General features: G+C 42.8%; 1 protein-coding gene across 4 annotated transcripts in view; it reads left to right on the top strand.

Moving 5' to 3' along the window:
• Nucleotides 1-22,798, top strand: part of Wwox (WW domain containing oxidoreductase) — a 930,576-nt gene that overhangs the window by 651,348 nt on the left and 256,430 nt on the right. For 2 of the 4 annotated variants that reach the window (XR_015450909.1, XR_015450905.1), the window contains exon 8: nucleotides 1-22,798. This exon is cut by the window's left edge and continues 359,732 nt beyond it; it is cut by the window's right edge and continues 20,414 nt beyond it. The exons of the other annotated variants lie outside the window; for them this stretch is intronic. The gene's annotated coding sequence lies outside the window, so the exon portion shown is untranslated. 4 annotated transcript variants of the gene reach the window in all.

Raw genomic sequence — 22,798 nt, 5'->3', positions numbered from 1 at the left:
GCCACCGTTATCTCTTCCCCAGCTGTAATGAATGAATAAACCAAACTTGGTTTTCGAGGTTTCAGTTCTTTGACAGGGCTAGGATAGGTCAGAGGGTTATGAACCGGCTAGGAATCACAACCTAGGATATTAAATCAATGAGCATTAGAAAAAAAATCCAGTCCTACAATAACATAATACGTGTGTTTTTGATAAAATAGGTTCTTTCCCTTGCTTAATTATTGTCTTCTGTTTCTGTCTAAATATTTTCACTTGCATAACACTGTTCTATCTTCCATACTAATTCTTTCTATTGCTATGAAAACAGAAGAATCTGGGTAATTGTGTAGGGAATTTGAGGATTGGGAAGAATAGGGAATTTATCCATTCATGATCTTGGCTTCTGTCTGATTTGAGGAAGCAAGCAGTGCTCAGATGACCAAATGATGGTTGGAATAAAATTCCTCTCCCCTCTGTACACGGTGAGGTGCAGTAGAGTCACACAAAGACTGATAGGATGGCCTCAAAAAGTTTCCAATCTAGTAAATGAAATGGATAGTTTCATCTTGGTGCAAGAGATGCTCTATGCCTATTTCTACCTTTAGCTGGAATGCTGACCTTGGACAGGTCACTTCGAATATGAATATCTGGATCACTAGGGAAGATTAAGGAGTCAGGTGACATCATTATTTTTTAAAGCATGTTCTCCCCACATTCTATCCACAGCAGTCTAACTTTTGTCTGTTTTATATATTGAGATTCTACGTACTTGAAACACACATATTCACCTGCCAAAAACAAAACAAGCTGATCAGTACTGGGCCTGAGGGAGACCCAGTGTCTTCTAGGCAGGTGACTCTGGTGCTGTGGGAACCTGTGTCCCACTGGGCATCCCCGTAGCCCTCTTCCCTCTGCTTTAGACTCTCGGCTCCATGGTCTGGACCAACGTGGGGTACTGGGCTGTTGGAGCATGCTGGTTTCATTTATCTGTGTTTCCCAGTCCTGTGTTTGGGTACAAAGTGTGGTGAGTTGTCATCTCTGCCCTCCGACACTCACAAGCACCTTAACAGTCAGTACCCTCAGTTCTTCCCTTCCAGCGTACCAGGAGCAGGAGCAGGGGCCCTCAAAGAGCCTCAGGAATCAGGAGTCCCATCTCTGTTTGGTGGGTCAGCAGCAGGTACCCACAAAAAAAGATAAGAACCAACCAGAAGACTCCAGGGTGGAGGAGTACACACAAAGGAATGACTCCCTTGAGACCAGAGTGAGCAAAAAGAGGCCCCTCTTGACCACCCTGTGCCCAAAATGAGGGTAGCATTCTTGTTTTGTGTCTGCCAAGCTCTCAGCACCCTGAGAACACAGAGTGAGGACTGAAAGTCACTGCTCTTGCCTGTCCCTCTTGTCTCTAGTTTGGATGTCTGGGGCTGTCAGACTGGGTTCCCACACTCAGTGGAGATATATATATATATATATATATATATATATTTTTTTTTTTTTTTTAAGTAGCCTCGGTTGGCTTTTCTTCTATGTTCTGTTGCTTCTTAGAAAACCATCTCCAGACTAAGACCCGGGCCAGAAATAGAGAAGGGCTGGTAATCGCCTCAGACATTTCCTCCCACCCACTCCTCACTCAGCCTCGGCCTTGACGCTTTTTCCCACATGGCAGCCATTTTAGTTTTGCTTGCAGCCATGTTTCGCATAACGTTCTGCTTTCTCTTCTGGTTGGGAGATTCTTTTCTCTGGGGCTCTCTGCTGTTCTGCAGAGTCCTTGCTAAGTCTGCTGTGAACTCGTCAGCTTCCCTCTAGTTCCAGAAAACACCCTTCCCACGTTCTTTTTCAGGGTTTCCTTCGCCTTCTCTCACCTTCGTCCCTCAGACTTTTGGTTCACACAGGTAACAGGAAAACAAACCCAAACAGCACCTGCTGTTTCCCAGCACTGTAGAACAGAAGGTTTTCTTTACATGGGTCTTTTGAGTTGGTGTACAATATTTTCCTTGACAAATGTATCACCGGATGAGCAGACGTCTTGTTGATAAGGTACCTGAGTAATAAACATCCCCAAATGGCGCAACATGATTTCTGTTGTAGTGGCAATCTTGAAGGTTTACTTTCATTTCCATAATTAGCCTTCATTTTTTTTTTAAATTCAAGTTATGCAGAAACTGTACATGGTGATGTGTGCCTATATTCCTGAGTACTCAAGAGGCTGAAACAGGAAGATGCCTTGAGCCCAGGAGTTCAAGGACAGCCTGGGCAACATAGCAGGACTGTCTAAAAAACAATAAAAGTTGCACAACACATTCAGTCCTTACTGCTGTGTTCCTGGATTAATGGAAATAAATCCTTAGGAATCAAATCTTCTTCCCTTGTCTTTTCCAACTGTGTGAAGGATACCTCTTCCAAATGTACTATGACCATCAAAGTTACCGATTTTCAGTGAGACTGAAACATGGAGGTCCTAACATCCTAGGCTATTTTTTCCTCTGTTTTATTATTTATAATGTTTCTAGTAGATGGAAACACTTGATTTTGGAGATAGCTTTCTGGTGTCTCCACTTTTTCCTTTCTTCTCTGTTTTTCTAGCTCACTGTCTTTTTCTTTTCTTCCATGAAACACATTAATCAGATGTCGGGGAAGCTGCACTGTGCTGACACCAGCCCAGCCTGCTGCTGTATGATCTGTACCTTGAAGGTGTTTGTGAGCACGTGAAGTTGACTGTAAGACCCCAGGGTGAGCTTCCGTTTTTCCACATCGCAACTCTTTTGAGAAACAGTGACTAACCAAGCTGGTTGCATAACTTACTTCTCAGAATTTTCGATCCGACATTCTCTGATGACTGGACTAATTCTGATTACCCTTGTTTCAGTGCGCCCACCCAGCACCCCAGCCACTAGGTGTGCAGCACCCCAAGATCCTACGCATCCTGGCTTGCGGTCCGTGGGGCGCAGGCTTCCCATCACTCCGAGCACCTATTTACGAGAACTCTGCGCATGTCTTATCTCCATAGCACGATTAGGAAAGTAAATTCGATGGTTTGCCTTCAGTGTTTCCACAGCAAGGGTAGTTATTAGACATGTGCTAAAGTGTAATATCCGCTTTTTCAAACCACATTTCGAAGTTGATAGCATCGCTGGCTTGAAAACACTTTTAAGAAGAACCTGGGCTTACCCAATTAAGAGAAATAAAATCTGCCTGTTCCTTGCTAAGTTGGCCTTTTCTGTGGGTTTCTTTGTGTTTCTCAATTAAGCATTATTTAGAAAGGGACTCAAGTTTCTATGCATGCAAGATCTTCCTTTCTGGTTCCTGGTAACCTGGAAACTCAGCCGCTCCCCGAAGAGGACTTGTGTATTGGCATTACAACTAAGGAGAACTTCATGTCATTGCCTGCTCTGCCATGTGACCATGGGGAGAAAGGCCTAGCTGTCATCCTGTGGCTTCTTGTGTTCACCATTCTTTCAACCCTGTACTTGTCAAATTTTCACTGTATATAGGTGGAAGTCTGTTCACCTTCAGAATTTAATGCAGGGGTTTTGAAAGTGTTTCATTGAAACCCTGATCAGTTTGGTAATGCAAACCCCAAACAAGAAATTACTGTTGTTATGGTTTTCCTTCTAGTATTATTATGTCATCCCTCTGATCTTTAAAAAGTGTATGGGTCAAATAGTTTGAGGAATGCACTTAAATGAAGTATAGTTCTAGTGAATTCAGAGACTCTAACAAAAACAAGATTTCTTAGGAACACACCAGTTGACTCACAGGACCTAGCTGTGTGAACTTGAGGGATGTGAGCTGTCATGCTAGGAAGCTGATACAGTTCAGAAAACCTCAGTCTTTCTTTCATGTTACCCTTGCACCATCTTTAGGAAACAATAATCTCATGAATTTGGCCCTGACAATGACTTAACATATCCAGTCGACCCATCCTTCCAGAAAAGAACACTTCTCCAATTCTGTATAAATTTCCTCTTCACAGATAAGTAAGTGCCCAAGATATTTCTGAAAGGGCTCTGAAAACATGCTGGCAGTTACTCTTTAAGAAAAAGATAGATTGGATTTTCTAAAAGGAGGAAGTAGAAATACGGCTGGTGGAAAGAAAAATAAGTGTGTTTTAAAATATATGTTCCAGAATGCCCTTACCCATTGAAAAAGAACGGTCACCAAATTGTCTTTGATTGTTTTCATAGATCCACTTGGTCATCTTTAGAAAGAAGAGTTGGAAGAAAAAATGATAAAGTGACCATCTTCCCAGGGCCTCTGCGTGTTTACAAAGTTATCAGAAATGGACCAAGGCTGCCCATAGTGACAGCAGTGCCTGTGGTCCCTAACAGCGGGCTCTACACCTGTCATCACAGGGCAGCTACACCTTCATGCAAGGGGGTTGAGCCCCCCCCCCCTTCTTCAGGCCAGGAAGCTGCTAAAGCTAATTAACTTGCTCAAGGTCACCCAGCTAATGAGGAGCAGAGCCATGCTAACAACCTGGGACACTGGACTCCCAGGACCAGTCTCTTTCCACAAAGCTTGATGTTCTCACACAGTAATTAATAAAGGATTTCATAAGTGATCTTACAGCTTCCAAGCACTTTTGTAGATGGGATTATAACCCAAAAAGTAAGGTCTGTTTTATTAATGTAAATTTGGACCTCATGCAAGAGGATCTCCATTTAACCTGTGAAATAACTCTTCTGGTGTGTGAGTGTGTGTGTGTATGCACACATTTGTATATATTTGTGCGTGTAACCATACTTATAAGCACACATAGACAATGAAGGTATAATTTACATCCAGGAAGTTAACATATATTAAGATGCAATTCTTTAGATTTTGACAAAGATACATACATATACACTTGTGTAATCATAACCCCCACTGAGATATAGAACATTCCTGTCATCCCAATAAATTCCTCATTCTCCTCTCCAGTAAACCCTCTCACTTAGAGTGGAAGTTCTTATTTCTCTTACCATTGCTTAGTGCAACCTGTTCTAAAACCTTATGTAGTGGAAACCATATTTACTCTTCTCTCTCTGGCTTCTTTTAATAGCATAATTTCCTTATACCCGCCCATGCTGATGTACATATCATTGGTTTTGTATTGGTCAATGTTCAGTAGTATTCTGTTATAAAAATATATCACAACTTGTTTATTAGTTCACCTGTAGATGAGCATTGAGTTGTTTCTGTTGTGTGTGTGGTGTTTTATTTTGTCTATGAATGGAACTACAGTGGATATTTTTGTATAATCTATTTAACTTTTCTGATTGCACATAATAACTGTACGCATGTGTGGGGTGACCATGTGATAACTCTATCCATGCATACAATGTGTAAGATCAGACCAGGGTAAGTAGCATTTCCCTGTCTTTATCATTTCTTTGTTTTAGAAAGCTTTACCTCCTCTGTTCTCGATTTTTTAATAAAATATATACTGAATTGTTCTGAACTCCAGTTGCCCTACTGTACCATGAAGAATATTAGAACTTTATAAAAATGTTACTTATGTTGATCCTCCATTATCTGTCTGCCCTTTATCCCTCCTCTTCTCCACCCTTGCTAGTCTCTGGTGACTATTTTACTCTCTATTTTTGTCAAGTCAACTTTTTTAGTTTCCACCATGATCAGTTCACTTAAAATGATGTCCTCTAGCTACATCTGCATGTCACAGGGACAAGAATTCTTTCTTTTTCGGGGCTGAATAATATTCCATTATATGTGTGTGCCACATTTTCTGTATCCATCTGTCATTGGATAGCTCAGCTGATTCTATTTCTAGGCTAACATGAATAGCATTGCAATAAACGTGAAACTGCAGATATCCTTTGGGGACTTGTAAAAATCTTGTACAGGTATTATTTCTTTCTGTTAAATACCTAAATGTGGAATCGTTACCTCTTAGGCTATGCATTTTTAACTTAAGGCACTGCCGAACAGCTGTCTGAACTGGTGGTACCATTGTATACCTCCACCGGAACTGAGTGAGAGTTCACAGCACTTGACGGACATTCTCACCAATTCTTGGAAATTTCAGTCTTTTATTTACCATCATTTCAGTGGGCACAAACACGGTCCATCTTCTGTCAGTGTTATTTTGCATTTTCCCGATGACTAGTGCATCTTTTTATGAACTCACTGGCTGTTCGTAAATTTTCTTTCTGTGGAGCATTTGTTTATTTGGCCATTTAAAAAAATGTCTTGTCTTTTTAACGTTGGGTTATAGAAGTTCTATATATCTTGGATACAAGCCTTTTTCATAGGTACTATGAAGTTTCTTCTAATCTACGTCGTGCATATCCATTCCTTAATGAGGTCTTTTGGAGAATAGTTGTAATTCTTGATCATTTTCCTTTTATCTTTTTTTCCCTTTATGTTGAGTGCCTTTTATTTTTCTAAAAACTTCATCAATCCCAAGGTCATAATGATATATTTTTGTGTTTTCTGCTAGAAGCTCCATGGCTGTAGTTTTGTACTTAGCTCTATGTCCCATCTCAAATTAATTTTTCTATATGGTGTGAGGTAAGGATAGAAGCTTATTGTTTTCCCATATGCATCTCCAGTTATTCTGGAGTCATTTGTTCAGAGACTAACCCTCTCTATTGAATTTCCTTGGCAACTTTGTCAAAAATCAATTGACTATATATTATGTGTCTATTTCTAGACTCTCTATTGTACTCCATTGATCCAAATGTTTTTCTTATACCTGTAACTACTGCATTGATTGCTGTTGCTTTACAGTAAGTTTTGAAGCTAGATAATGTAAAAGATTCCACGTTTGTCCTGTATTTTAGGATTGTTTTGCCTATTCTAGATACTTTGTTTCTGCCTATAAACTTTAGGATTACCATCTCAACTTCTTTTCAAATGACCTGCTAGGATTTTGCTTGGTATGGAATTAAATCTATTGGTCAATTGTGGGCGGATTGCAATCCTAACAATATTGAGTGTTACAATCCATGAGCATGTATCTTTCCATTGATTTGATCATCTTTAATTTATAAATATCTCTGTGATGTTTTATGGTTTTCAGTGTGGAGGTCTTATACCTTTTTGTTAAATTTATTCTTAAACATTTTATTTTTACACTATTGTAAATGGTATTTCCAGATTTCTTTTTTCTAGTTATTTATTTCTGGTTTATGGAAATGCAGTTGATTCTAACAAATTGCTCTGATACCCTGTGACTTTAATGACCTTAAAATTTATTTAGAAGTTGCTTTCTTTTTAAGATGCCAGAAGATTTTCTATATCTCTAACTACATCTTTCCCTCTTCCTCTTCAACTTTTATGGCTTTTCTGTCTTTTTCTTATTTCATTCGCCTGGCCAGCTCCTCCTTGACAGTGTTGACTGCAGGTGTTGAGAGTAGTGTTCCTCCATTCTGTGTGAAGCTCATGGTAGGTTTTCTGTACATGTCCTTTGTCAGATTAAGGAGTTTCCATTTATTTCTAGTTTTCTGAGACTGCTAATATAAATAGGTGTTTGTGTATATTTTATGTTCTCCTTATTCTTGTTAGTTACCTGCACATTAAAGGGAGTTGAGCCCACTGGTGAGAGGGTTTGTGCTGGAAATGTGACTCCCACTCTTTAACTGCTTGGATGCCTGGGCCAAATTCTCATGTTCTCTGTCACCTTCCTCATCTGAGACCTGAAAACATGTCTAAAAGATCTTAACCCCGGTGGCTGACACCTGGTAAGCTCTTCACAAATGTTAGCTGTTGTATAAATATGATGCCATTAATGGAAAAAGTGGGATTTCCACTTCCAGTATCATCCAACACACTCATCCTGCACTCTGAGACTATTAGCCCTAAATGCCACTGTCAATTTTAAAAACCCAATATAGCCACTCCTTTGTAGGTGTATAGTTATGAGACTTTTACAGAGACCCCAAACAGCCTTAATTGTTCATATTCCACTGTTTGAATTTTAAGAGTTTGGACAGATCTGTGTGATCCCTCAAGAATTATATGGAAACTATCATGACAATGAAAATCTTTTATATTTGTTCTGTAGCTTGGAAAACTGACACATGATCTGTTTTGTTCAGCTGGCTCCTAAGGTTCAAGTATTAACATAAATACAGCCCATTAACACTTGTTCCTCTCTGTCAGGACATAAATTAAGTCTGCAGGTGTTCCATGAAGCTGTACCCTTGATACTAATTAAGTCTTGATAATTAGGTTTGTTAAATTCAGGACTTTAAGCTTATATTCCCTCTTTGGGTTACCAAAACAGAGATATGTGTAGTATACACCCTCTCCACCCCAGCTTTTTTTTTTCCTGCTAAGAGCTTTGCTTCTCCTTCCCATTTTATTCATTTTTTTAAAGTGAAAAAAGAAGTCAGTAATAAGCCCTTCACCATTTTGCCAGTGTAGGGCGTAAACCTCAGAGCCCACAGGAACATTTGTTATCGATGAGATTAAAGCCTTTCTCCTCCTGTTCTCGGTCAGCTCAGACACTGGAGTGGAAAGTTTGCAGCTTGGTTTCTCCGTAAGCTGAACACACCCAAACCTGCACCTTAAACCAAGTGACCTTCACTCAAGAATGCACATTGATAATATTATTTTTTAAAAACTGGGCACCTAGCACATTTATATTTGTATCTTCTACCCTTAAAAGTGAGACATTTTCTTTAGCAAGTGGTATTTGAAAACTAAGATTCTCCCTAGCTCTCAAATAAATATGTAAATATAAAAATTTAAAAATCACAATGACCTGTATTCTTACAGTTTTCCAAGTAGAAGTTCCAGCTGGTCACAGTGATCAGATAGATTGTGGCCTTCATATTATTTGTAACCAGTCCACAAGCCACAGAAGCATCTAATCAGAAAAATTCTTCTCTCCAGTTTATCTTATGACTTTAGTTGCATTATAAATCTGTTACTCGTCAGATCAGATGTTTGGCGCATGCCATTTTTCATTTTGAATAAATGGAACCATAAAAACAACTATTAGTATTGGTTTCATAATATTCATGGCGATCATGCTAATATAATAACTTCTTTTACTTGAGGGATATTAAATAAAATTATATTTCTTTTAATCAGAAGCTTTCTTTCTTTCTTATTTTTAAAGAACAGGTTATACTGCAAGAGACTGCTGTCATACAGATTCAGTCCATGTTTTCTTTAGTGCTCTCTTCCCAAGAAGTCCAGTGCTTGATCTCTCTAGAGAAGTACCCAGGTTTCATGAGCAGTCATGTTTCAGTTTCAAAAACCTTGTTCTCTGGAATGGACCACGCCTCTCTTTTCTGAGCCAACATTTCTATGGAGGCGACTCACATCTAGAGGCCCTTGCTTGTCCTGCAGGCTTCTTCCCCCTTCAAGCCGTTACTCAATGCTTATTGTCCTTCTTGGAGGTGCCAATCTCAGAGCTCCAGGTCCCTGCCCGCCAGGACAACACAGTAGGAGATACAGCAGTGGGGAGATGGACTTTGAAGGAAATAGTTTGGCCCTAAGCCCAAGGTTTGTGGGAGGGCAGAGGATGAGAGGGTTTGGAACTACAAGGATGAGACTGTCCAAAGAAAGTTTTAGAATATCCATTACATTATAGACTATCTTTAGAGAGATAGTTTGGATTGACTTTTGGTTTGAATTCTTTTCCCTCTTCTTCCACCTTCCTATTCCTCTTCTTTTCTCCTATTTCTTTTTCTCTTCTTCTCTTCGCTGTCTCCTCTTCATATTCAGCCAGCAATCAGAGTTTTAAACACCAGTGTACAATATAATTCTGTCGCTGCCTGGGACACAGAAGGGATGACGTGGATTCTTACACATGTCACCCACAAATCTGAGGGCATATCAAGCAAGCAGCGCTCCTCTGTGCCAAACTTTTGACATTATAAATTCCATGCTATTCCATGAGGTGGGGATTTCTATGCTGCACCATTAGCTTGAGGTGGGGGGAGGGGTTTGAGGCAGTGACTATTGTTAATTACTGGGAGGCAGCAGTTGAGAGGACCCCCACTTCCTGAAGGGGGGCTATTTGCTGCAGATTTCAGAGTCTGCAGGCAGGCGGCTGCGGCTCCTGCAACATAATCCCCAGGAGCAGGAGAGGCACTGCCTTTCTGGGGAGCCAGGCAGGCAATCTGCAGAGGATCCAGTTGGCATTTGAAGCAATCTTCCAGACCCAAGCATGCCAACAACTCAGCTCTGTTACTCCGCAGCAAAACCCCACCTAGTCCCTTGGCATTCTTTCCTGAGCTGCTTTTCTGCTGCATAATTGATATTACAGGGAAGGAAAGTGTTCTCAGTGATATTATTTCTGAGTAAAGAGTCACAGCTGATTAATTACCTCAAGGGCAAGGGGATGGTGACTTTCTCTCTTTGCATCCGAAGCCCCTTGATTCCCACAGCTCCACGTAGGGTGGGGAGGAGGGGTGAAGGCTAAAAGGTAGACCAAAAGCTCAGGTGAGGGGATTTCAAAATGCCAAGCAGCTTGTTAGACTGCAGGATTTCAGGCTTTCCCCTGTGACTGCCACAGAGGCCCGGGCCAGAGCTTCTCTGAGCAGAAAATCTAATGCCAGCTCCCAAATTTCACCCTCCACTCTCTGGAGCTGGAATCACAAGCCATGGCGAGACCCCCAGACCAGGCTCTGCCGGGGCTGTGTGACCAGCTGTCCCTCTCCGTGGAAAAGACCTGCTGGAAAACACGAGTTGAAATCCACTTTCCTGCCCTCTGCCTTCCAAGAATGGAAGCAAATCAGCCATCCTTTCCCCTCTCCAGCCTCTGTGGTTGTTTCGGGCTAGTTCAGTGATACTAGCAATCCAGGTATTTGTAACTTAATTCGTGCACTATGGTAACTGTTCATAACATAAGAAAGAGCTCTTTGAGAACCTACTGTGTGTCAGGACAGGTGGATAAAATGAATGCGCTGAAGGTAGAAAACTAAGCCTGAAAAGAAAAACAAGATCCATAAACCCCACGGATGCGACAAAAAAACAGAACCAGGAGCACAACTCACACTAACCCAGATGTAAACGGAGGCCTGTGAGATAAATCCCTGGAATACAAGGAAAGAAGCTTCTATGTGGGATTTTCTAAGCTGTGGCCTTAGCCTTCGAGAAACTGTGGGGAAAGAAAATTAGATATGATAGGGCTTTTTAAATATGGAAGATTTGTGTGTTATAAACTTGATACTTTACTCCAGAAGCATGATATTGATAAAATGTAAACCCAGGGGGGAAAGACCTGTCAGTTTACGGTCCTGGGCAGAACTTGGTGTTCTTCTCGGCTTCCTATTTCCTTTGCTTTCTCCATCAGGCCCAGCGCTGGGAAGCAGTGATATTGCTGACCTCACAGGCTTGTTGGAGAGATCAGAGAGGAAGGGGTTTAGCACCCACTGGAAATGTGGTTACTACCTAGCAATTGCTAAAAATATCCCTAAGCCAGTACATAGCTCGTGCTGCTATTATTGATGTAGGCATCTATTGAACTAACCTACCAACCATCTTTTGTGCCATTACTAATTTCAGTGTAGCCCAAGTGTGGAAGCAGGGGCAGTAAGAAGGATAGAACCCTGAGGCTTAAATTAAGCCTCCTTCAGTCCCTGATCCACCCTTCATGATTCATTTTGCCGTTTATTCTCTTTAACTGTAAATGAGCTTGATGATAACAAGGATGCTGAAGACCCCAAATAAAGATAATGGAAAGAGTAAGAATTAGCATCACGGTAGCATCTACCATGTCCTGCCTTATCCTGGGGTGTGCTGAGCAGTGCTGGGTGTTCTCCTTTGTTCTCAGAGAAGGGTTTAAAGGTGGTTAATTGATGGTGTGCAGACCACATAGCTAATAAGTGGCGACTCCCTATGCCCAGTGTATGGTTAAAGCCCCATAAGCTATGCAGCTATAAGCTATAAAGAGTCCACAGCTCTTTTGCCCTCATATTAACATTTTTCAAATCAGGGAACACCACCTACCAAAGGTAACAGGGAAAACTTTTCTGAAGAAAACTGTTATCAAACTCGAACAAAAGTCAAGCTAGGGGAGTCCGATCATAATTTCAGCTACAGTGGAGGCTGGGGCAGGAGGATTGCCAGTTTGAGGGCAGCCTGGGCAACATAGTGACACCCTGTCTGAAAATAAAAAAATGAAAAAGGGATTGGGAACATAGCTTAGCCTTCCCTGGGTCCAATCCCTAGTAACACACACACACACACACACACACACACACACACACACACACACACACAAGGTCCAACTAGGGTTAAGGTTTTTCTTAAAGCACAAGGCCCAAGTACAGTTGCTTCTGATGCCATCCCCAGGTGATCTTATAAATGTCCTTTCTGGGTGGTTTGCAGTCACTAGAAAGGTAAACACTCCCTTCCTCCTCGGGCCAGCTTGCCTTGCAGGTGTTTGTGCTGTGATTAGGATGTCCATATAATTTATCACCCAAGCTGGGACCTTCTCAAGAGAGGAAGGGGGCAAGTAATTACATAGGGACACTGAATGTAAATCAGGACATCTGGTCACCCCTGCTAGGATCCATCACAGGTTCTTCTGAAAATTCCAGGGTCTTTGCATCTGGCTTTTCTGTCAACCTTTGGGTCCATGCCACTGAAACCTTAGTGGACAGAAGAAAATAACCATTCTTCCCCCTCACATTTCTTTTCTGTTTTGGCATCACACCCCTTTTCTGCCTGTCACTGTTAGGGTCTCTTTGCATTAAGCCTCTCTGACCTCCCCCTACCTCCCATGGAATTACTGGCTCTAGAGAGTCATTGTAATGACATAAGATGTGTTTTTATTCTTTTAATTCATACTTGCAAAGGGGAGTATACATCTTTAAGGTGCGTCCTGGGGGTCAGTTTAAAAATATTATGCAACAGGGGTGCTATGACCCTGGCATAGGACTGATCCTACAAGAGGGGCTGTAGCAATGGCCCCAAGCTGCTGCCCTGGGTGTGAGGCTGGTGAGCAACCAGGAGAGGGTGAGAAACTTCTGCACACTCATTTCGGCTGTGTATTGGGCATTTACTTCCAGCTAAAGCAAATCTAAGATAGGAAAATTCTGCTAGAAAGAACTGTAAATCAAATCGCTGTTGACAGCCCCCCTGAAACTTTCCATAAATGAAAGGATAGACCATGAACTTCCTTTAAGATGTAAGCCACCTGAATGCGAGAGTAGAGTCCTATTTATAAAATTTATTTCAGAAAAGAACTTCTCAAAAATCTGAGTCTGTGCTGCCGAAGTGAGCAGCAGAACTTCTTACAAAGATGAGCCAAGGGGGACTTGGAATTTAACCTTAGCTGCATCACGTGCGTTTTCACCCCAGCTGTCAAAACTTGATCCTATTATTAGGGTTCGAATCACCAGCAATCCCTGACTTCTCTTCCCACAAGGTCATCATTAAAGAACTAGAGAGCCGGGACGTACCTCAGCAGTGCAGTGCCTGCCTGGCAAGCGCGAGGCCCTGAGAACCATTTGTGAATAACTGATTCCGTGAAGAGATGACCTAGGCTACAGCATCGCTGTCTTCTTGGTTAGGAACCTTGGGTAATACAGGAGCCCCAGTCCCACCTAAATCCTACAACTCATGATTCCTCCTCAATGTGTCTACCTCTTAAGGACAACGGGTTACCAGGGAGCCCCCAGACAGGCGCATTACCTCCCTGGGCCTTTTTTGTATGGGTGCTATTCTGTACACACACACACACACCCACTCTGAGAAGCAGGAGGCACTGGAGAAGTCAGCAGGGAAGAAAGCCCCAGGCCCTGAAAGAGAGAGCTGTGTACTGGGCCGAGCTAGCCCGGCAAGAAGGGCCCTTTGATATGCAAATGAAGCCTGATAGGGATTTCCTCCTGTACTGGCCCCACCCCCAGCCGGAACTCTCTCCTCCGGTAGAGAGGCTGGGCCCCTCCCAGCCCAGCAGCCCTGTAATCCCACTGGGCTGTCATCTGGGTCCTCCTCCCTCTACTTGTGCTCTATAAAATCCAGCTGTCTTCACGCTGGAGTCCACGGCCTCTGAAGAGAAATAGATAAGACACGTCTTTCGAAACTCTGGAAGTTCTTTGACCTCTTAATGATGTGCCCAGATCTTCTGACCCTGTATCACCAGTGTGTTTTATTTGCTCTAACCAACATGGGAGCAGGAGGAACTCTGTCAAGTTCCCTGAATCCAGGTGGTGCGTGTGTGTGTGTGTGTGTGTGTGTGTGTGTGTGTGTGTGTGAATAAGGATACAGGTCACAAGCTGTCTGTTTATCAGACAGTTGAGAAAGGTAGTAGAGGGAGGGGGTGCTACTTTAGATATGGCCTGAGGGCTTCTGAGATGATCCCATTTAAACTGGTGAGGATGGTGCAGAGCCCCTTCGAGGGAGAGGAGCCAGGAAGAGGGAGACAGTAATGCCCAAATCGCTATTTGGACAAGGGGCTGCCACGGCTGTGGGACCAGACCAGACCGTGTCATGAGCAGATGGGGAAGCATAGCAGGCTGGGAGCAGACTGGTGCATACACAGCTCTGCAGGCCTTGGGAAGGAATTTGAAATTTATTTCATTTGTGTGCTTATTTGGACCAATCAATCTCTGGCAGGTTAACTCTGTGCCTCCTTGTGGTGCCCAAATTGCAGGATGGCAAGGCTTTGTCATCTTTGGTTCCTCAAAGCTTCAAATCAGGCTGCTAAGGCCACGTGTGTGCCAACTTCACATTTAATAGCCAATAAGTACCTCCTCGTGTCCCCTTGTGCCAGGTGGCTATTCTGTCTGGCTGACACTGACAGCCAGGCACTTGTGTGGAATGAGATGTTGAGGGGGAAAAGAATTAAAATTCCCAATCCCCTTTGGTAAGGGTGGCCTTCGAGCCTCCTGTGCTCTCTGTTCAGCTGTTAAGATTGTTATTAAACTTTATGGACCATAAACCCCACAGAAACAAGGAGAGGGAACAAGCATGCTATTACATGAGTGTCAAAACGGGAGTCATATCTCACTGCCTGAAGAGCCAGCACTGCTGGCCCCTACCCCACACTGGTTTTAACCCTCAGCCTCTCTGATGCCCTTGGGTGAAACCCACCATTTGGCCCAGTGGCTTTCTGGAAATGATGTCCAGCTTAGATGGAAGCTCCCAGGGGCCATTTCCTGAAAGGATGTCCTGTAACACTCACCAGCCTCTGCCGCCTACCAGTTACATTTCTTATCAGGATCCATAGTCTGTGCTTCAAACAAGCATGCGAGTTTGATGGAACACAGAGGTTGCTGTATGCATCCGCTTAGTCCAAATTTGAAGAGTCAGGCAAACAGGGAAGATGTCACACACTGCAAGGCCAGTAACCATCTCGAAAATGATACATACTGTTTGGCAAAACATACGTGGCATTCATATTTCCAAGGTTCTGTTTGGTGAAATAAGGTGTGGTACTAACTGTATTGATATTTCTGGCATTTCGTCTTCCTTCCCAGGGACATCACGGTTATAATTCCACCTCCATTTTTGTATTAAATCAAAACTTGCATTTGGTTTAATAGCCCAAGAAATAACTGTGTTATGTTACTGTTGGGATTGCTCTTTACTGCAGCAGAACCTTGTCCATCCTTACTCAAACGTGATGTGGCATTTCATGTTAGTACAGCATATCAGGATCTTTGATTTCCAGAGCAGCTTTGATGGATTTCCATTCCAATAAAGCATTTTTTTCCCATGACAGTCACTTACTGGCCCATGGGCGCCTGTTCCCATTTCAGTGCATCCTTGGTCTTTGCAGCAAATCATATATTTGTAAAATGTATCCTCATGCTGCTTTGTTACGTATGGAGAAATAATCTTTTCTTTTTCTTGGTGGTCCTTGTTGATCTACCCCTGCCTTCTCTGGAGAAACAGAGGTGCCAGAAATGATGGTGGAGAAGACGGAGAGGTTGGAGGAGATACAGAGAGAGAAGTATGTGGCAACTCTTTTGGCAGTTTGATGGAATAAGACTTGGAAACCTTTCCCCTGTTGCAATAGAATAAGAAACACTACAGCATCAGTCATTTTCAAGATCTGTGTGTGCAAAATCAGGGATTGTACTTATCATCCATCAACCCCCAGCCCCAGGGACTTGGATTCAGTAAACAAAAGTAGGATTTGGAAATCCATATTATAAACAGGTCAGTTATACCGGTCAGTTGATTTTACACCATAAAACACTGGACATAGTAGTCAAGCCAATTCGCCTCTAGAGTTAAAAATATTCTAGGCTGTGAATCCAATTTTTATGGACTTTGTATGACTTTGGACAAGTTTTCCGATGTCTTTGAGCCGCAATTTCCTCCTGTATAAAGTGGAGTTTATACCATTTCAGGTTTGGGCCCATAGAATGTAGTTAACATTAAATTTTAGTTACAGAAACTGGAAAAATCTTCCAATTTTTTGAAGCCTTTTTTTTTTTAACAACACAAGTGAATTGGAGTCTTGCTGTGTACCAGGCACAGTATCACTTTATGTGTGCTATTTTATTGCATCCTTACAACAACTCTGTGAGGTAGTTACTGTTATTATTTCCACTTTGCAGATGACAAATCTGAGGTTCAGAGAACTTGCCCAAGGTCATGTGATTAGGAGGTTGTAGACTGAAGTGTTTTCTTCTGCGTCTTACTGGAAGCTACTCACCTGGGACTCCCCCAGTTGCATTGCTAGAGATCATGAAATGCTAGTTCCTCCCCTTCCCTTGGTACCTTGTTGAAGACATAAGCAGCACAGTTATATGCCCAGCACTGTAATTTAGCCTGGTAGTCCAGGGAAAACACCTTGTGGAATTTCATTTCTTATCATTTTATATCCCCTTTAATTTTCATTTAAGTTCCCCTTTCTAAAAGGCAGTCCCTTCAGCTCTCATAAAACTTTATGGTCTTTACTTGTGATGAGGCAATGGTAAAATTGATTCTCTAAAACCAACTTCTAGTCAAGTTATGTAATTAGCCAAAAAGGGAGGCTGAGAGAGTAAGATGTACAAGGCTCTCCCTCAAGAGGTCAGACATATTAGCATTGGTTAGATGCCGTATCTTTAAACCACTATCAGCTCTTGGAAAACACTATCCATTAGCAAGAGATCAGAGCAATGAGAAACCTCAAAAGGTCGAACAGTCCATTCTGAGGGCTCCACAAAGAACTCAGCATCCCAGAAGGACAATTAGCCTTCCATCTCTGGGGTTCTTTGTGAGCACAACAGGTTGGAATATTTTTTTCCTTAGTGAATTAACCCATTGGATTTCAGCCATAGCTTTTGTTCCCCACATCCAATGTCCCACATTACATCCTGCCAGAGTAAAACTTGATTTTGATCATTCAGCTGGGGTAGTTGAGGCATTATAAGATCAGAGACTCCAAACTTGAAAGGAGGAGGGTTGGAATTACCCTCCTCACAAGTTTGCTTGTTGGATCATGTAGGCAGAGGCCCTAAGACATAACCAGGGCTATCTCTGCTTCTTCCCGGTACAAGGCTGGACTACATTTCCCAGCCTCTTTTGCATTAGACATGGCCATGTGACCAAGTCTTGGCCAATGGAATATTGGTAGAGTGATTCTGGCCCCTCCTAAACTTGACCCATGAAAATCTGCCCCACTCTTACCCCCACAGGATGATGCAGGTGTGTGTAATGGTCTTGGACACTAAACATTGGAGATAGTAGAGCCACAAAATGAGTAGATCCAGGGACACAGAGTCACTGCACAGAGCAAAGCCACCCTTGATAAGAAACATTAGTTTGGGACTTTATACAAGAACTTCACAGATATTGCCTGTCCCTTTAAGGATCATGAGAGATTAAGGCTTGATGATTGCGTTTGAGAATGGAGTAAATGGAGTGTGACCCTGTCACTGTTGTAGGGATATTGTCCCCTCATAGGAGTCCTGTCCAGAGTATATTCTATCTATCCCATAGCTATTTTATTTCTCTTCCTGGCTCTTAACACTATCTGATTGTAACTATCTGCCTATCCATTCATTTATTGCTCAGTTATTGTTTTTGTCTTCCCATTGGCTGAAAGCTTCAGGAGAACAAGGAACTCATCAGTCTTGTCCACATTTGAGTCTGGTGCAATGAGGACAGTGTCTGGTGCACGGGAAGAACTTGAAAATATTTGCTGACGCATGAAAACCTGAATACAGGAGTTGCAGCTCGCATACTGTACTTGTGAGACACAGTTCCCATTTCATGCCATTTTCTTTCTTTGTGTAATAAAGGAAAATTTTTTTGCATGAATAAGTGAATGAGAAGGGTTGCCTTGTTTAACTGAAATGCATTGACCAGAAAGCACAGCCAGGAGCTATGTGAGGTCCTGAATATAAGAAGGAAGCCAGGCCCCTGGCTTCCAATAGTTTCACCTCTGGCAGCTTTGGGGAGACCTAGAATCAGGTAACTGCAGAGGTGTGTGTTAGGGGGTGAACTCATCCTTTGAAGACCACTTTAGACTGATCTAGACATTCAGAGAAGGACTCTCAGGGGATGAATGACCTCTCAGCTAGGTCAACAGAAATTGAAGGCAGCTCAGACTTAAATTAGGTATAAAAAATTGCTTTCCAGTTATCTTCAGGCTCCTCCATCCTCCCTCCATCACCATATAACCAAGCCAGGTCAGGATTCCTTTGCAGGGTACAGATGGAGAGGGTCCCCTTCTGGGAGCACAGCAGTCATGGAGCATAGAATCTGGTCATCTGGTGGCCATCTTGCCTGGTAGGATTCTGTAAGAAGTAATGTTATGTATCTGCAATTTGAAGGGAAGTTTTCCAATCTAAATCACTTAATTGCCACCCTTCAGGGTGATCATAAATGTAAATTGACCTAATATGGCTTGATTGCTGGTATTGACTCTGCCCCTGAGGATGCTTGCCTGTGAGCCTGCTTGGGACTTCCTAGGCAAACCCTGCTGTGCAGATCAATGTGCCCATTGTTAGCAGGGTACTGGGCATCTCAGATTTTAAAAGATGAAACATCGTACTGTGCTGTTGCTGGGTTTTACTAGCCAAAAACCGATGACATTATCATTCATTAATTCAGAAGGCAGACAGATCATTCCCCATCTGAGGAAGGTGCCTATCTGTGTCTCTTCCTGATGCAAGCAATCCTTTGAAAATGTCTTCACCACCTCTCATCTCATCATCTGGCTGGATCAGGCCTTTGCTTATCGAATAATTTTGAAAGGGGAACTTGGTACTCTTCACAAGTGTTTATGGCTCTCAAATCTTTGTCTTCCAATTTTTAATCTCTGTCACCAGAGCTTTATAACAAGATGAATACTCAAGGAAGAGAAATGGAAGAAGCCTGAATTTTAATTTGCTGTTCCTTCACACACACAAAACACTGTAAGCTCAGTCAATGCCCAGAAATGAAGGCCAATAGATGATAATGGGCCCTCGTATTTCCCACCTATTGTTCCAAACTCTAATTAGGAAAAGGGAATTCGAGACCATTGTCTTCCCAAGCGTGCAGACATGATGTTATCATTGTGTTTACAGAGGTGGCCAGACTCCCAGCACACTGTACTCCCCACAGATAACTGTCCCATCTCTGTAAAACAATGCCTTTTGCCAGATCCTAAACACAGTGCACACGAAAGGAAGCGACAGATCAACAAACAAGTTTGCAGGCCAGGAAGTGTTAATCAGTTCTTTCTACTGTAGGAGGTATGATGGATGGAGGTCCTGCTCCAGAGGGGTTTCCTTTAGATAAAACAATAATACCCTGAGTTCAAGAACCTGGTCCGACAGCTAAAACCAATGATTAATCCCCCCAAAGGCAAACATGGGAAGACTGGCAAAAGGAGATTATGTGAGGAGTAAAATTAGCCACAATTATCACTGGAAGGAATTTAGGGGAGGTTTTGCTTTTAAGGAAAAAAACACAACAACTTTGTAAAGGAGAACTACCAGGAGAGTGACCTTATAATGTATTAGCCCATCCATCTTGGATACTTTTGAGAGTGAAAAGAGACACGAATAATAATTATGCCAAGACAACAGGCATAAATTGGGCTTGTCCCCAACCTGCAGGGCTGAATGTCTGTTACCCTCTCTGTTAATGAGAAGGAAGTCCATTCACCAAGTTTTCAGATTTAAAGTATCAAAGTAGTCAAGGCTAAATCTCTAAGGTTAGAAATTCAGTCCTGACTCTAAGCAAAATCTCTGATAAATTATGGGAGAGTGTGTTCATTTTTAACAATCCAAGGTCAAGAAAATGGTTTCCATTCTATTATCGAGCTGACAATATTAGATACTTTTGATTTTAAGTGGAAGGAAACATCGTCCAAATAGGCTTAACTAACTAGAAAATGTATGTGACCAGGGGGATCCGGTAAAGCTTGCTCTAGAAACTAAACAATCAGGACCTGGTTTTCCTCTTTCCACCCTGAGGCTTCATTTGCTCAGCATTGGCACCATTTTCTCTCAAGCTTCTCTACACCCCATCATCCAGGTTCCTTACAATGGGAGCAGAGCAGATGTCTCTTCCTAGGACTCAGTCTCACATGAGTGGCATCCATCCGGATCCAGGCTCAGTGTCTAGGGAGATTTGGAAGTTTGGCAGGATTTGGGCCAAGGCCTCACCATAGAGTTGGCACTGAACACATCCCCAGGTTTATGAACTAAGTGTCAGGGAAGCTGTGAGTCCCCCAGATCAAATCAGAAAATCAACAACAAGAGAAAGGAGAATGGTTTTCTTTTGTCCCAGACTCAACAAGTTTCCTTTGTGTGCTCCTGGATGGGTGTGGTGCCTGATTTGCCACATTCAGTGCAAGCCACTCACTTACACCTGTGCATTAGTCCAGGCCCATGGAGTCTGGGTGCCAACCTGGCCCCACACTGGGCTGATATTATTTAACTCAGGACTTCATGGAGTCAACAAAGCAGTCAACCCACCAACAACCACCACCACAATACATTTTTGCTTTCCTTGTGCCAGAAGCCATGTACTGGGGCTGAACCTCACGTCACACCTGTAACTTAATGTGCCACCTAATGTGACCATGTTGCACACGGGCATGGAGAGTGTCTCTTGTTCACAGCTATAGCTCAGCACTGACCACCTTACGCCATACAGGAAATAGTTTTGTTAAAAATAAGAAAATCTACATTGTGGAATGAAAGTGATTGTTGCACATTTAACAAGGCCTGCATGTAGATGAGAAAACACTGACATCCAAAGAGGGAGCTCATACACTCCTTTCTCTAGTAAGGAGCACTTCTTGGTTTATAGCTGTGAAACCTCTCTCTTTCCTGGGGAGGCTTGTGACATACACAGTGTTCCGTCCTCTTCTCTTTCTGTCACCCAGCTTCAGGCCCATACCCTCTGTCTCCTTTGTAGATGTGAGCAGAGATTCCTGGCAGTTCACTAGTTTTCCTTCTTTCATTCCAAGACAAGCTGCAAAATGCTTGCTATCATTTTGTGTATTTGTTTGTGGCAGTGTTCCTATTGTTGGTATTAGTTTATTATTAATAATAATAACAGGTAATATTAATATTGTGTAATTCTTTCCATCCTCATAACATTACATATATTATCTTATCCTGTCCTCAGTTCCCACAGGATTTTTCTGTCACTGTTCCCATTTTACAGGTTAGAAACTCAGTGCTCAGAAGAGTCCAGTGACTGTCTAAACTCTGTGTCACACAACTCAGACTGGCTCCTCTCTGTCCTTTGCTCGGTGCTAGATTATCTGAGCACTGACCATTGCCTGTCTTCTTCAGCTGCCTGCTCCAGAAGTGCAGAAGGGTCATTAACATTGTTGCTTCTGGTTGGGTCCAGGGATGAGAAAGGAATTGAGCCTAAGGTGAGTGTCTAGTTGTGGTGACACTTACTGTGCAACATAAGGAAGTCCGGTCATCCCAGCAGCAGCCCGAGGCCTGTTCCTGGTTATCATTTCCCATCCAAAGAATTATGCCCCTGAGATCCCACACTGAACTCAGCGGTAGAGAAGTTTAAGTGCAAACAGTGGTATAACAGCAACAACTGGTTCAACAGCCACAGTAGCACCATCTTCTGAGTGGTGATAGTGTTGCCAGGCTGTCCGCTCCTCCCTTCTGTGGTTGATTTGATTAATTCTGCCCACAGCTCCATGTGGCAGAGCCCCCCTGTGAGCCATCTTTACAGATGAGGAGACAGAAGGGCAGAGAAGCTAGGATCCAGCAGAGAGCATGGTAGAGTCTAGAATTTGCTTCCCTGCAGTTGGCTCCAGGATCTTCGCCCTGGTATATCTTGTTTCACCGTCTAGTACAGGTAACCATGGGAGATCATCTCTTCAAAGCCCTTACTCTGTTCTAACCACCCCCAGTAATTGAGCAGCTTTATTTTCTCATATGGAGATCCTGGAGACAACAGCCCATGCCAATGAGTCTGCAATCCAGTCCATTCAGTTGCGGAGGGATGCGTTAATGCCCACTTCTGAGCCAAAGAAGTGATTTAAAAGTACAGACCACCAAGTTGGCATACCTACTAGTTTCAGAGCTAAGAGGCACTGTGTGGGTCAGGCTAGGTAAGATATGCCGTGATAACAAATAGCCCCACATTTTCCACAGCTTGGAGAAAGAAAAGACAAATTCCTGTCCTCATTATAGGACCATCAAGAGCTGGCTCTGCCATTGTTCTTCTCCATTCCGGGATCCACGTTGACAGCACGGCCTCTCTCTAGCACTCCTGGGGTAAGAGACAAGACAGGTTCTTAATGCTTCTTCCCTGAAGTGACCCCCAACATGGTAGCCTAATTTCATTGACCAAAGAAAGTGACCTGGCTCCTTCTGAGCAGGGATGTATAATCCTCCCACGGAGTGGAGAAGAAAATAATCACACACAATAGCATTATCTCCCTGGGTACTGATGGAATGCTTTATACCTCGGGCTTCTTTCCTGTCTTGCTGCCCCAGCCTCTAAG

The sequence above is a fragment of the Heterocephalus glaber genome, unplaced genomic scaffold (genome assembly GCF_053883595.1).
Source record: "Heterocephalus glaber isolate CG9 unplaced genomic scaffold, H.glaber_assembly_v1.0 deba00000071, whole genome shotgun sequence".
Taxonomy (NCBI): Eukaryota; Metazoa; Chordata; class Mammalia; order Rodentia; family Bathyergidae; genus Heterocephalus; species Heterocephalus glaber.
This window is presented reverse-complemented; position numbering and strand designations above follow the sequence as displayed.